At 44.0% G+C, this 14990-nt stretch overlaps 1 protein-coding gene and 1 pseudogene across 3 annotated transcripts in view; one reads left to right on the top strand and one right to left on the bottom strand.

The window, feature by feature from the left end:
* Positions 1-14990, top strand: part of PRKCE (protein kinase C epsilon) — a 513273-nt gene that overhangs the window by 21191 nt on the left and 477092 nt on the right. The gene's annotated exons all lie outside the window — the stretch shown is intronic.
* Positions 13194-13576, bottom strand: LOC100737273 (annotated as a pseudogene).

The raw sequence follows: 14990 nt of genomic DNA, 5'->3' as shown, positions 1-14990 counted from the left end.
AGAATAGGGCACATCCTGCCAAGTTTTTCGAACTGTGGGTCAGGACCCATGCATTGAGGTCATGAGATGACCTAGGTGGATCTCAAACAGCAACTTTTGATAGAGAAATTTTATTTTAATTAATTAATTAATTAATTAATTTATTGCTTTTTAGGGCCACACCCACCTCATATGGACGTTCCCAGGCGAGGGGTTCAATCAGAGCTACAGCCACAACAACTCAGGATCCGGGCCAAGTCTGCCCACCTACACCATAGCTCATGGCAAGGCTGGATCCTTAACCCACTGAGTAAGGCCAGAGATTGAACCCGCAACCTCTTGTTCCTAGTCGGATTCGTTTCCGCTGCACCACGCCACGATGGGAACTCTTAGATATAGAAATCGAGTAGAACAATGTCAAAATGATCAGAATGTGTCACAAGCAGTAAGGGTAAAGATTACTTTCAAAAACTTCTGCTTCAGTTTTATTTATATGAGTATTATTTATGTGATGATCTTAATTCTTACTATGGATCCCAGTAAAAATAAAAAATTTTTAGGAGTTCTCTGGTGGCCTAATGGGTTAAGAATCCAGCATCATCATTGCTCGGGTCACTGCTGTGGCATGGTTCTATCCCTGGCCCAGGAACTTTTGCATGCCATGGGAGAAGCCAAAAAAAATTTTTGAGAAACATCAGCCTCGAACACAATTTCTAATTCAATAGAGTTTTGATGAGTTACCAATAAGAAGAAGCTAAGAAAGGAAAGAAGATTGGGTTCCCTGCACTCATAAGCTTCCAATTTTCTCTTTCTTTCTTTCTTCCTTTCCCTCTTTCTTTCTTTCTTCCTTTCTTCTCTTTCTTTCTTTCTTTCTCTCTCTCTCTCTTTCTTGTCTTTTTATGGCTGTACCCACAGCATACAGAAGTTCCCATGCTAGGCATCGAATTGGAGCTGTAGCTGCTGGCTTACACCGCAGCCACAGCAACGCCAGATCCGAGCTGGGTCTGTGACCTACACCACCGCTCATGGCAACTCCAGATCCTTAACCCACTGAATGAGGCCAGAGATTGAACCTCTGCCCTCATGGGTCCTAGTCAGATTAGTTTCCGCTGAACCATGACGGGAACTCCAGCTTCCAATTTTCTCACCTCCAAAATTCCATAAAGTCAGTAGCTTCTGAAGAATGAGTGGGACCCACCCAGTTCTGAAAAACCTGCTCATCTGTTCTTCAGTGAACCAGTCCACAGAGGTAGGATGCACAAGGGACCTGATGAACTGAAATACCTTATGTTCTCCAAGAGCCCCCATCTCCTGACACCCCTGCAGATGGCATTTAGTATCAGATAGTGGTGCATCAGGGTTCATGGGTTGAACTGTCTAAAGTTCAAGGTTAGAGAGCTCAGTTTGTGCCCTGTGATATATGGTGGGTTTCTCCAGCCCTAGCTACTTCAGCCAGCACAGGACAGTTTTGCATTGGATCAGGAATGTGGGGTCTTCGGAAAATAATGTGTTTTGACCGCACCTCTCATGGCACTACACAAGGTTAATACATTTATTCAAAAATCTGTGCTTTTTCTCTTGATTCTCCCACCCAACCAGTATGGTGATAAGTACATATTCTCCCTCTTTTCAAACACATTTTAAATTTATTGAAATATAGTTAATTTACAATGTGTTGATATTTGCTCTACAGCAAAGTGATTCAGTTATGCATATATATATATATATATATATCTTTTTTTAAATATTCTTTTCCATGAGGGTTTATCACAGGATTTTGAATGTAGGGCCCTGTGCTGTATGGTAGGATCTTGTTGTTTATCCATGTTCTCCCTCTTCATTTGACGTTTGAGGACAAGACTCAGAAAGTTCATTGATGAATTGGAGGCTGGGGTGGCTGAATGAGCACCTGGCTCTCTTGGTTTTTAGGACAAGGCTATTTACTGCATATGCACAAGTATGTCCTCTTCCAAACACAATGACCCAGGGTGCCCAAGGCCTGGTCGGGAAGGTATTGCTATCAATACCATTTTACATTTAGTAACATTGTATATTTGTACATTTAAGCTCTATTCAAAAGGCATTCAAATGAATCAACATTTTCTCTCTAGCTGAAAGAATGTAAAAAGTGCTATTTAATAACAGATATTCAGGGGAGTTCCCATTGTGGCTCAGTGATTAACGAATCGGACTAGGAACCATGAGGTTGCAGGTTCGATCCCTGGCCTTGCTCAGTGGGTTAAGGATCCTGTGTTGCCATGAGCTGTGGTGTAGGTTGGCAGCTACAGCTCCGATTAGACCTCTGGCCTGGGAACTTCCATATGCCTCAGGTGCAGCCCTGAAAAGACAAAAGACAAGCAAAAATTTTTTTTTAATTAAAAAAATAACAGATACTCACTTAATCTTCATGTACTGATGGAAAACTATAAGAGCTCCGAACTTCAACGACTTGATCAAAGTAAAAACTCTTTGGGAAAATATGAGAAAACAGGTTTCCTGATTCCTCTTAATGTGCTTGTATAGCTCTGCCACATTGGATCCAAGCATCATCCATCTACCAGGCTTCCATCATCCGTCATTATCCATCGTCTGGTTTATTGGTCATAAGCTAATGCCATTACCATGTGTCTAGAACTTTTCATAAGGGAGCCTGATTTATTTAGTTATATTTTCAATTTGCTCTTCAGCTACTTAACTGAGGTTGGGGCAGATGATCAGACCACACTTGGGGCTGACAAAAGTTGACACTTCTCTATTTAGTGAGATAACTTTTGCCTGTCTCCTGGGGGTTGGGCTTTACATGTCAAGAAGATGGTAAAAACCATGATGAGGGGTTATTTTAAAAAGATGAGTCCTCTTTTTGTTCCCCTCACTTCCAGAATTCTCTAGCAGGTCAGGATGCATTTACTTCATAATTCACCCTACTGTACTGACAAGATCCTTCCTTTCAAGTTGGAGTAGGGTTTCCCAAAATGTATTCCGCAGAGTAAAATAAGTTAGTAGATCATATATACTCAAAAAAAAAAAAAAAGTATGCCATAATCAGGTATATTTGGCAAACAATGGATTAAATGAAGCTAAACATTTGTTGCAGAACTTCTCAGAACCTTTAATATACTGATTTCCATTGTCCATTGAGTGAATAGTGTTCCCAAACAAAATGCAACATTGTTTTGGGGACAGCTCTCATCTCTTGAACTCTTTTAGGAAGTACTGTCAGAGAATCTGGCCCCTATTATTTAAAGGAAATACTTCCTATTTGGGGCCGTTGACCAAGGGAGACTACTGCGAGGAGCAGTAAGGGATCATTATTGGTTTTTGTTAATCTTTTTATCGTTAAGCTTAACGATGAACCATTAAACCTTGGTTTTTAAAAATTGGATCCAAGTATTATTTGAAGGTATCTGACCTCAAAGTTGGGAGAGAAGCTGAGGTTGAACAATAGTTTTTATATGAAAAAGCGGAGTGCAAACAGGGCTCTCATTAGCAGGATTTTCTAAATGATATTTTAGTAGCTCCTCTTGTTTTGTCTTTAGCCAGTGACATTTATAAAGCAGTCCCAAGCTAATGTTATGATTCCCGAGATGGTTCATATAGAATTACACGGGCTGAGGTCAGAGGCCCATGGTTTCTTCTCTTTTCTGAATCAGGTCAGGCTGAATATCATCCAAGTACAGTTAATATTCTTGCTCCTTTGCTTTAGAAATCATTTGTTTCTGGGTTATTGCTACCAATCGACTCTATTGTGGAGGCACATTTTAATATTTCATTTCCTTGTGTTTGGGAAAAAGCTACATGCAAAGATCTGCATGTGATTGTGTGGGCTGACTGACAGTAAAAAAAAAATGTGAGGGAGGCAAGGATTGATTTCAAGTTCTGGTGTCCTTGAGGGCCTCTCCTAGCCTGGGGCCCAGTCAGGGTTCCTGGGTTCCTCTTTGCTGATAAACTCATCTACACTGGGGTATAGATACATAATGAGTTATACAGGCTGGAGAGGAAGCAATCCTTCACCCAGAGGGCGGCATCTCTACCTCTGGAATTTTCAGATGTCAGGGACAGGTGACAATGAGCTTTTTGGCCAAGAAGAATCTTTCAAACCAGGTACTGACTTGCGACCAGGGTATTACTGAGCCCACGTCAAGGGCTAGGGTCTCCACATAAACCTTCAGCAATGTGTCAGGCCCCAACTCATCTATGCTGAATGGACGGATTTCTAGATTACCTCACATTTGAAACGCTGTTCTCCCCTGTCTGTGAGGGATTAGTGCTTTTCCACTTTAAAGGAAAAACAGGCCATAAATCACTGAGGAATTTTACGGCACTGTCCAAAGCAGAGATTGGAAGCCAAGGAAAAATAAAACGCCAGCTTCTTTATGGAAAGTCAAATGGAAAAGGGATCGCTTCCTGAAAGGAGGGAGGCACTGCCTCCGGGAGAGGAGGGTTGGGAGACTTGAACTTCGTCTGTAGAAACTCCTCCTCTGGTGCCCCCGAGGAGTTCTGGAGAATTCTGGGCCTCGTCCTGATGAACCAGAAGGCAGAGGGAAGCAGGTGGTTGAACTCTTTGGGAATCGGGTGAGAAAAGTGATTGTTTTTGACAGCAGGATTTTTGTATTTGGGTTATGCCTGTTACAGATCCTGTATCTTCATTTACATTTGCCTCAACGAGGCAAAGAATTCCCCAGGTCATCCATACACCTGATTCCAATTGGAGGCTCATTAAATGTGAGAGAAGGGAGGGACCGGGCGAGGTGGCATGGACGTTTCTGAGGTTGGCTGACCAGGGAGAAGGGGGGAAGACCCTGGGGCTGGGCCTCATCGTCAATCACAGACAACAGAATCATCCAGAATGTTGTAGGTTGCAAAACCAAATAGGACCAGCATGAGAAAGCACTTTGCAGACATACGTGAATCAGTCTCCTTTCTAGAAAATGTTTCCTCAAACCAGGAAGCTCCAGCAAACCCTGCATCATCTTAACCTGAGCCTTCAACTCTTCTCAGCTCTCCTTTTCTGGCAGTGGCTACACATGCCGCTCTTTCTGTCTTTGCTTTCACGCCTTTATCCCATCTTTTACTCAGGAGCTGTGGGGGGATTGTGACCCGTGTGGGGGAATAAATACAGTTGTGTCACTGTCATTTCTTGTTTCAGAACCGCAGTGAATCTAAATGAATCATAACAGTTGCATTTAATAAATTCTCCTGGGTATTGGCTAATTTTAAACCGGTCTGACAAGTTTTAAGGTCCATGTGGTTTGGGGAAATTCAGTGGTGCATTTCCTCGTTTGCTCACCCCTTATTTCCCTCCGAGCTTGTTCCTTTTCAGCAAGCTGGTCTACTGGGCCCGCTTATCTTTCATCATCTGAGGTTGGGAGGAGGGGAGGCTGGGGAGGGGCTGGGCTGAAGGTCATGCCAGAAGCTTTCAGGTCTCTGCTTGTTAGCCAGCACCACTGGAAAATCACCAGGTGCTGGCAGAGGGTCCCAGATGGGAGGCCCCCATCCACCAGGAAGCTGCCAGCTGGCAGGATGTGGGGCAGGGGAGGGGGCAAACTCCGATGGTGGAAATGAAAGCATCTCAGCATTTTGCTTCTTTCCTCAAAGTCACTGCCTCCACTCCAGGCTCTGACATGAGAAGCTTTAGCCTCTCCTCATTGATTTTGTGCCCTGACTCTATGATCCTGGTGGTTAATGGATGCCAGTTGTTGATTTCTTGGGGGGTGGGGGTGGCGGAGGGGAGCAGTTATTTACTGCTGGAGTGGGGAGGTCTTCTGGACCATGGGAAGTCCAGGGAACCCCAAGACAGCTTCACTGGAGGGGATTATTACCAGAATCATCCCCAATCTCAGGACACCCCCTTTGCCCCCTACCCTTGTTTCTCTGCTGGCTGTTCAGCCCTATCCATGTTCCAAAACTCCCCTGGGCAGGGTCCCCCAGCAGCCTGTGTTTTGGTCATTGTTTGCTCACAAGGCAAGTATTCTGGTGATTGAGATGTTGCTCTGTGAAGGTGATTTTTAAGAACCAAAGCCAGTGCAGCAAAACCATTTAAGACATTCTGGTAATTCCTTAAAGGATACAGAGCCCCTTCTTTGTTCTGTATGCACATGTGTGGTTCAGAGTGATGTTCGTAAAGACTCTCTTTTTACCTTAAGAGGAAAACTCAGTTCAAGGTTGGAGGATGATCAAGAGAAGGACAGTTCTGCTTGAAGTAAATTGTGACCCACCCACCAAAGGAAGGCCAGGAAGTGGCGCCAGTGGGTGCAGATACCATCACGTCTTGCATTCTCTACCAGACACACACTTTGTTCCACTGCGAAGAAAGGTGGTTGTGATGAAGAGGGTAGTGAAAAGCTCAGCCCAGGTTCCAAGGAGGCCTATGAGCAAAGATAGCACACGCTCATCCTTCTGTGGTCAGTGACTGCCGGTGGTTGGAGGGAGGTGCAGGCATCTCCTTTCTTTCCTTTTTTCTTCCCAATTTCTAGATCATTCATGCATTCGTCCAACAGATCATTAGGGAGCCCCTGCCATGTACCAGACATCAAGCTAGGCCCTGGGGATAGAACTGGGGTCATGAGCGTTCTGTGCACCCTGACCTCAGGGGGCTTCTACTCAATGTGGGGGACAGACAGGCAAATGGACCGTTACATTGTATGAGAAGTGCTGGGATGTATGCCATGGGGGCACTTCAAAGGGGTTCTGAACTAGCTGCATGGGGTAGGGGAGGCTTTTGGGAGAAGGTGACACTTAAGCAGAGACTTGAGGAGTTGCTGTTGCGGCTCAGTGGTAATGAACCAAGCTAGTATCCATGAGGATGTGGGTTTGATCCCTGGCCTTGCTCAGTGGGTTAAGGATCCAATGTTGCCTTGAGCTGTGGTGTAGGTCAAAGATGTGGCTTGGATCCCGTGTGGCTGTGGCTGTGGCGTAGGCCAGCAGCTGTAGCTCCGATTCAACCCCTAGCCTGGGCACCTCCATATGCTGCAGGTGTGGCCCTAAAAAGAAAAAAAAGTAAGCAGAGACTTGAAATGAAAAACTGAAAAACGTGACTGCATTGTGAAGTGGGGTGATGGGTACGAGTGGGTTTTTTGTCAGCTGGCCCCTCCTTCCCTCCTTCTCTCTCTGTCTCTCTCTCCCATGCCTGCTTCTCCCTCCTCTCTGTTCATTCCTTAAGAGTTAATCCTGGAATCATAAGAAGCTCCTTTGGGTGCAGAGTCATTTGTGAGTTTGGGCTCTATTTGGAGGGTAACAGAGGATTGAGGAACAGATTTTTTGTTTTTGTTTTTGTTTTTGTTTTTTAGGGCTGCACCCATGGCATATGGATGTTCCCACGTTTGGGGTCAAATTGGAGCTACAGTTGCCGGCCTACACACGACAACGCTGGGTCCTTAACCTACTGAGTGAGGCCAGGGATCGAACCTGCAGCCTCATGGTTACTAGTCTGATTCATTTCTGCTGCACTACAATGGGAACTCCGAGGAAAAGATTTTTATGCTGAGAAATAGCCTGGCCAGATTTGAAATTTATCACCCTGGAGAATGGACCAGCCATCGGTTAAAAAAATTAGGGAACTGTGGTAGGTAGTTGGCTGGTTAGAGATGCTGATGACTTGGACTGGAAATTGGCAGGCCTTATACTGATTGGAGAAGGCAGGGCTGGCGGTGGGTTGAACGTGGGGAGTGAGGGTGGCTAGAATCCAGGACAAACTCCACGTTTCTGGCTTGAGCAATGAGGTGGCCCTGAGTGATCTTTACTGAGATGGGTAATTCAGAGGAACAGGTGTCTTTGTGGACGCTGGGGTCTTGGATGACTGCTTTCGATCTGCTTTGGGGAATTTCATCTCAGGATAGGACTGTTTAAGGTAGGGAACCTGAAGGCACTTGAAAGGTGAATTAAGTGATGGAAAGTCTATGCAGAGACCGGGCACTGTGGGGAGCAAATCACTAGCTTTTCCTGCCCTTTCTCTGTCCCTACAATGTAAACAGCAACTTTATTTTACAGGAGTCTGAAGAATCTTTTCGGGCTGAAATTGACCAAGTCGGTAGTTCATCCACTGATCCAAGGGAAAAACCTTTGTTTCTTTGTCATAACAAGGGAGTGTCTGCTCACCTGGCTTTTCTGTATTCCTTATCTGTTTCTTTTTGGTTTTCTTGGGTTATATGTGTATATGGAAATTTTGAGCTTTTTTACTTAATCTTTTCGTATTCTACCTGTGGTCAAATGCATTCAGAATTTTCAATGTATTTCTTTTGAGTTAAATAATGCAAAATGTTCTTAAAATGTCCTTTTAAATTAAAAAAATGAAAGAAACCAAAGCTAAGATTTTATATTTTATTTTGGTATTTGTTACGAATGTGATATATAATTTTAGCAGCATTAGTGAGGGATCAGGTTTTAAAAATGTTGTTCCTTTCTGCAGAGTGCCAATGTTTTGCAACAGTTATCGCCAAATAAAAATGCATGGCTTGGAGTTCTGTCATGGCTCAGTGGTTAACGAATCCGACCAGGAACCATGGGGTTGTGGGTTCGATCCCTGGCCTTGCTCAGTGGGTTAAGGATCTGGCATTGCCGTGAACTGTGGTGTAGGTCGTAGACGCGGCTCGGATCCCGCGTTGCTGTGGCTCTGGTGTAGGCTGGTGGCTGCAGCTCCAATTAGACCACTAGCCTGGGAACTTCCATATGCCCCAGGTGCGGCCCTAAAAAGACAACAACAACAAAAAAAAGCATGGCTAGTTAAGGGGACCAGTCGTTTCTTTTCTTTTTTCTTTTTTTAATTTCCCCAGTACTTTTTTTTTTTTTCTCCTACTATGCAACATGGTGTGTATACATTCTTTTTCTCAATGGGGACCAGTTGTTTCTAAACTGCTTTGTAATTTTAAGGGCCCAGGGTGAACTTGGGTAAATCAGAGTGTTCAAACAAGTATTAGGTGAAGAAATTGCATAGATGAGAAGTAAGAAGGCAAAAAAAGTTTATGTTAAGGGAAATTTGGAGGGAACTAAGTTATTTACCCTCCAGATATTAATCTGGACTTATCTGGAAAGTTTTTTTCATTTCTCTGAGTATGTTCCGCCTCAGTAGACTCAAATTTCACAAATACCATGTATTTTTAAATTTCAGAAGTCATGCATCTGTGGGCATTTGTGAAACTTGTGCAAGTAAAATGAAGAGAGACAAATTTCAACTGTTTCTGCTTTATTCTCATTCCATTATCTCATTATCATAAAGGTTCATCCTTGATGAGGCCTAAGACAAGTGGAAAGTTTCTCATTTTGAAGTTTAGTTGTTCTTTAATTGGTCACGCAAAAGAAAGGCTTACATCGATTTTGAAAGACAAAACATGTCCTTGTTTTTTTTTCACTAATGCCCAACTTCTACATGGCTGACTGGATATTGTTCAAATTTTCCAAAAGAAAAAAAAAAAAGAGAGAGAGAGAGAAACACCCTGATTTTGGGTCAGAAGCCAGTCATGGAAAATTTCATCCTGAAAGGATAATTTTTCATAAATATGCAAGCAGCAAATGGCAACATGACTACAATAGCATCTGTGCCTGGACTTCCATAGACAATCTCTTGCTGTAAACACTCAACTACAGGCGTACACATTAGGTCCAAAGGAAAAACACAGTATTTGCACAGGCCCCTACCTCATCTTTATTCCACATTAATTCATATTTTTTTAAATAGCATGTCTAATATGCAAAAGGTAGTTTTGCTAGGGAAAACTCTGCCCTCGGTATTTGCAATCCATTTTGGGGGGAAAGTGCACATATATTAAAATCTAAGTCCATTTGTAATCAGTGCGAAGTATGTGATGCAGACAGGAAGCCCTGTAGATCTAAGAGGGTCAAGCTCATGGTATACGGGCTGTAACAGTCAGGGAGGTCTTTCTTGGAGAAGTGGAACTAGGTTGAAAGATGGGGTGGATTGGGACAGACATGGAATACTTAGAAGAGGAAGGGGTCAGGGAGCAGGTGACCACCAAGAACAGGAAGCCTGGGGCCTGTGGGTATACATGAGCCCTTGCTGTGGGTTTGTTGATTGACTTATGTAGGCACTCTGCCTTCCTTCAGCTGGGTTCCTGCCATCTGGGACAGAGAGGCTGGCTCAGCTCAGCCTTTCCAGCTCTGACCTGGTGACCATGCAACGTGAAGGTGAAGTTCTTAAAGGGCAAAGGTCATGAGAAGTCTTTTTCCAGATCCAGGCTCTGTCTATTTCCCACACTTTCCTTCTGTGCTCTTAGATGTTGAAGAGGTTTAACATCTCTCCATGTGAAGAGAGGATTTGGAGAGAGATTCTGATAACTATTGAGAGAGAGAGGCACAGAGATGGAATCAGAGATTAACAGGTGCGGGTTGGGATGAAGGGTGAGGGTACAGGTTTGAACCTGGTGTTCACAGACTTGGTGCTGGCTGTTCCAGAAACAATAAAAGTCACTAGACAAAAAATGAGGGCTTGGTTGGTAGTGGGGCTCTAAGTCTCCAGAGGCTGCAGCCAGTTGGTGGAGTCTGAATGGTGAGGGCCAGGCATCGCAGGAAGTCTCGCTGCAAGATTTGTTCTTTCCAAGTGAGGAGATTCTGGTGTGTTCAGGCTGATAGAATGGGCCCCTCTCTCCCCCTCCTGGGAGGGAGAATGGAAAAAAAGGATCGTGCTCCTGATATCCCAAATATGAGCTAATATACGGGAGGGATGCTCCCCCTGGTCCTTTAGGCTCAAACCTGTGCTATAGACGGATAGTTTACAGTGCCCAGGGTTAAATGCTGAAGTCGGGCTGTTTACATGCTCAGGACATGGAGAGCCAAACTGGGAAAGTAAAATAAAGACAGTCTGATAAAGCACGCCCACTTCTGCCCCTGAACCAGAGCTCACACACTGTCAGATATGTACACACACACACGGCCAAGGCATCTTGCTGTTGAATCATTTTCCGGAGAGGAGAAAAACCTTTGAACACATGGCCATAGCATAGAGACTTTCCAACAGCCTTACACATTTCGACTGGTGAAACTCCATAAGAAACGCTGTCCCAAGTTGCTTATGACAAAAATCAAATACACATAAAACAGAGCTTTGCCCAAGACACTCTGATATTCTTATACATCATATTTGTTCTTCACTCAACAGACGTCTGTTGACTACTGCTGTGCTCCAGCCCCTGTGTTAGACCTTAGACATTGTAAACTTCCAGGAACGTAGGTATGACAACCCATGAAATGTCCTTTTTAAAAACATAGCGCTTTCCTCCGTTCTTACTCTAAGCACTTTTCATTTGTCTCATGTAATCGTGATGGAGGATCTAGGGCAATGTAGTTATTCTAGGCTTTAGCCAGGTGGTATTTTAAATTGCCATTTAGAAATTGGTCCCATTATATTTATCCATAAACCAAGCCATGACATTCTCAGAGTGCCCAGGTAGGAATTTATGCATCTAATTGAGGCCAATCAGATCTGTTTGGGTTTTAGTGTCTATCCCTGTGGTTAACGCCCCATTGAACTCTGTGGGCAATTTCATCTGTGTTATTCGATTCTAAAGTTTGTCTAGTTGTGCTGGTTTTCCCTTTCTTGGCCTGGGGGTGAGACCAGGAGTACCAGAAGCGAGGGTTGTTGCTTGGTGACACAACGGCCAGGCCCACATGCGTGGTCAGGAATGGGTGACGCTCTGGGAATCCAAATGCCGGGACTGTGAGAGGAATGCAGAGTCTGTATTTAAAACGGTGAAATGGTGGGTTTCCCCCTAAGCGAATACAGTCGGCAGTCACTACTCCTGCAGCCTGTGCTGTTGGGAGTACTCACTTGGCACTTATTACATCCTGTCTTGGGTTATTAGCATGCATCTGTTTTTCCTGCCCCTTTGGTGTGGGTACAGGCCTCTCTCCCCATTTATGTTCCTTACCAGGGCTCTTTATGGGGAGCAAACATGATGGTTGTTTTTATTATGTACTAGGGGTGTTTGATTTATTAAATACGTTTTTTTCCAAACAATTAGACGTTGAGTAATTGAACCTCTTTTTTAAAAACAGACATATTGAGGCACTATTGACATGCCATGAAAGACATGTCCAGTTGTTAAGTGTACAATTTGAGAAGTTTGGACTTGATAATGATATTAAAAAAAACATCGAGGAGTACCGATTTTGTGTAAGTCACTTATCTGAGAATGTGAGGTAGGGACTTTCAAAATGACACTGGTGTGATAGTGATGGGGGGCCTGATTTGGTTCCCAGATGACTTTCTAGCTATAGTATTTATTTATTTTATTTATTTATTTATATTTACAATTTATTTTTATTTTATTTTAATTTTTTTTGGCCACCCCATGGCAGGTGGCGTTCCTGGGCCAGGGATCAATGCCACAGCTGTGGTAATGCCAAATCCTTAACGGGGCCAGGGAACGAACCTGTGTCCTAGTGCTCTGGACACACTGCTGATCCCATCACACCACAGTGGGAACTCCTCCAGCTATAGTTGTTCTGATTTGGTGAGTTCAGATGCTACTGGCACACAGTGCCACCAAGTTCATGTGTATGTAGTTGTAAAGTCTTCATCTCTGCGCCCTCTCAAAAAGTGGCATCTTTTATCTTTTGTTTATTTTTTCATGGAGGATAGTTTTTAAAAATTTATTTTTCTCAGCTATATTGTGTATCATTGACAAAGATATATATATATCTTTATATATATATAAAAGTGTGTCTTTTATATATATATGATATATATAGATATATATATTTAAATATATATTTAAAGCACTCAACATGATTTGATGTAATTATATATTGTGAAATGATTACCACAATTAAGTTAATTAACATATCCATCAATCACCTCTTATGCTTTTCTATTTTGAAGAAAATTTTGTGGTTTTATTGCATCATGAAGCATTGAAACATCTGAACAAGTCCATATCTGGGTGGCGAGGCAGCTGCTTTCTCTTTCATTTCTTTGGGTTACTAGAGCAACTTGTCAGTAGATAAAAAAAAAAAAAAGACAAACTTTTGCATTACTTAAGTCTTTCCAAGGCACATGCTGGGACAACACAAACTTCTCCTGTCAGATGCAACTAGCCTAATGTCCAAATATCATGCACACTAACCTCAGTAGCAGTAGCGCATGGCGCCCACTCCCACTGCAGCCCTGCTCATTTGTGGATGATATTTGGAGCATCTGGAGGAGTGTGAGTATATTGGGAAGAGGAGGGAGAAGGAAAGAGCATGAGTGCCTGGCTGGGAGGAGGTCAGCCGAAGTTGTGCAGGACAAGCCTGACCAGGTCATTGGTGCAAACACAAGCATCATTGATGTTCTTTAATAGGAACATCTGGTGGACCCCATCATGGGGTCTTCATTGGCCTTGAGCTGGTGCACACCCATGCTGATGATGCAGCTGTCTGGTGTGGGCTGATGGTCCTGCGCTGTGATGCTATGCTGGGTTTCCTGGAACAGAAGGCTAGATAATTTCTCCGCAAGGGCAGTTTTCCCCTGGAATTGCTGTCCTTCCCATGGAAGGCAGGACACGTCACTATAAATTGTGCCTAGTTGGGTTCTGTCGTTATCAAATAACTGGTAGTAATGTTGAATGAAGCTGGATCCAGTCTGCTCTCAAACTGGCTTGTCTCCCATTCTGAGGCATCACCTGGCCTCGTTGAGACCTGAGGGGCTGGCGCGATGTTGGCAGCCTTTTTTTTTTTTTTCTTTTTTCTTGTTTTTAATGGAGCCTAGTTTATAATGACCTCAGTAACTTAGGGCATTTAATGCTCTTGACAAATCCAGCAATGATTTTACTTCCTGACTGAAGGGGTGCTGGCTGGCTGGCTGCGATTTGTTCGGAAAATTCAGTCGGGAAAGTCGGTGGATATTCTTATTGCTGCAGAATCTTTCTGTCTGGATCCCTCTTTGATTTTCAGAAGGGCTGAGCAGGTCCTGCAAGGGAATTGAGTGCCAGGGCAGGCCAGCTGAGTTTTAATTGATTCTAATTAGCACCCCCCTAGAGTGTAACAATTTTTTTTTTTTTCCTCCAAGCAGTCAGCCGAGTGGCATTAGGAAAGGTGAGACATCTTTCTTTGGAACCATCAACGAGGCAAAACTATTTTCAGCTCCATCTCTGCAAGTCCTGCTTTCTCAGGAATAGGGAGGAAGTGAGATAAGGAAAAGAAGCACCTGAGAAGCAAGGTGCCAGGAAGTACTCATTTTAGACCCAGCTGCGGGCTTAGTACAGCAGGAAGAAGAGGCTTAAGCTCTTTGCGCTCAAGTACCTCCCAGCTGAGTTGGAAAGAATGAGAGATGGGATATAATCAAGACTTAATGTTTCATGGGAGCTGGAGACATGTTTCTCGGGATCAGTATTTATGGACATTACAGAAGGTGTTTTCTCACCTTGAACAAGTCATTAGATTTGGAACTGGATGCTGGTGCCAAAAGAATAAGGTCTAAGAAAACAGTTCGCAGACAGTCCTGAGTGCTCCCTCCGCTCTCAGCCACACTCAGTTGGGATCCAGTGCCTGCCTGTAGTGGTGATGCTCCTGTTTTCTCATCGCTGGCCAGACACATGGTTTCCATTGATAGGCAGCTAAGTTTGCAACCAGTGCTTAATCATTTGCGGTGTTACAGGGACAGAAGTAATGTGGGAAGCTAGAGCCTCAAGTCAACCCAGGGCCTCATGAGTCAGAAGTTTCAATCTACCTTGCCACGAAACACCATAGACAGCTTCAGAGTATAACTGGGTTGGTGCTAGGGGACCACTCCTGGGGAGTGGGAGGGAGGGAGCCCTTATGCTACAGCTGGACACAGTGACATGGGGGTGTCTTCACTCCCCTCCTCTCCAGTCAGGAATGCAATGGTTTTGACAGTCACTTCAAAACTTGCTCTCAGGAGTTCCCATCGTGGCTCCGTGGTTAACGAATCCGACTAGGAACCATGAGGTTCAGGGTTCCATCCCGGGCCTTGCTCAGTAGGTTAAGGATCCGGCGTTGCCATGAGCTGTGGTGTAGGTTGCAGACATGGCTCGGATCCCGCGTTGCTGTGGCTGTGGTGTAGG

The sequence above is a fragment of the Sus scrofa genome, chromosome 3 (genome assembly GCF_000003025.6).
Source record: "Sus scrofa isolate TJ Tabasco breed Duroc chromosome 3, Sscrofa11.1, whole genome shotgun sequence".
In the NCBI taxonomy this organism is placed as follows: domain Eukaryota; kingdom Metazoa; phylum Chordata; class Mammalia; order Artiodactyla; family Suidae; genus Sus; species Sus scrofa.
Note: the sequence above shows the minus strand (reverse complement) of the source record. Positions and strands in the feature narration are given on the sequence as shown.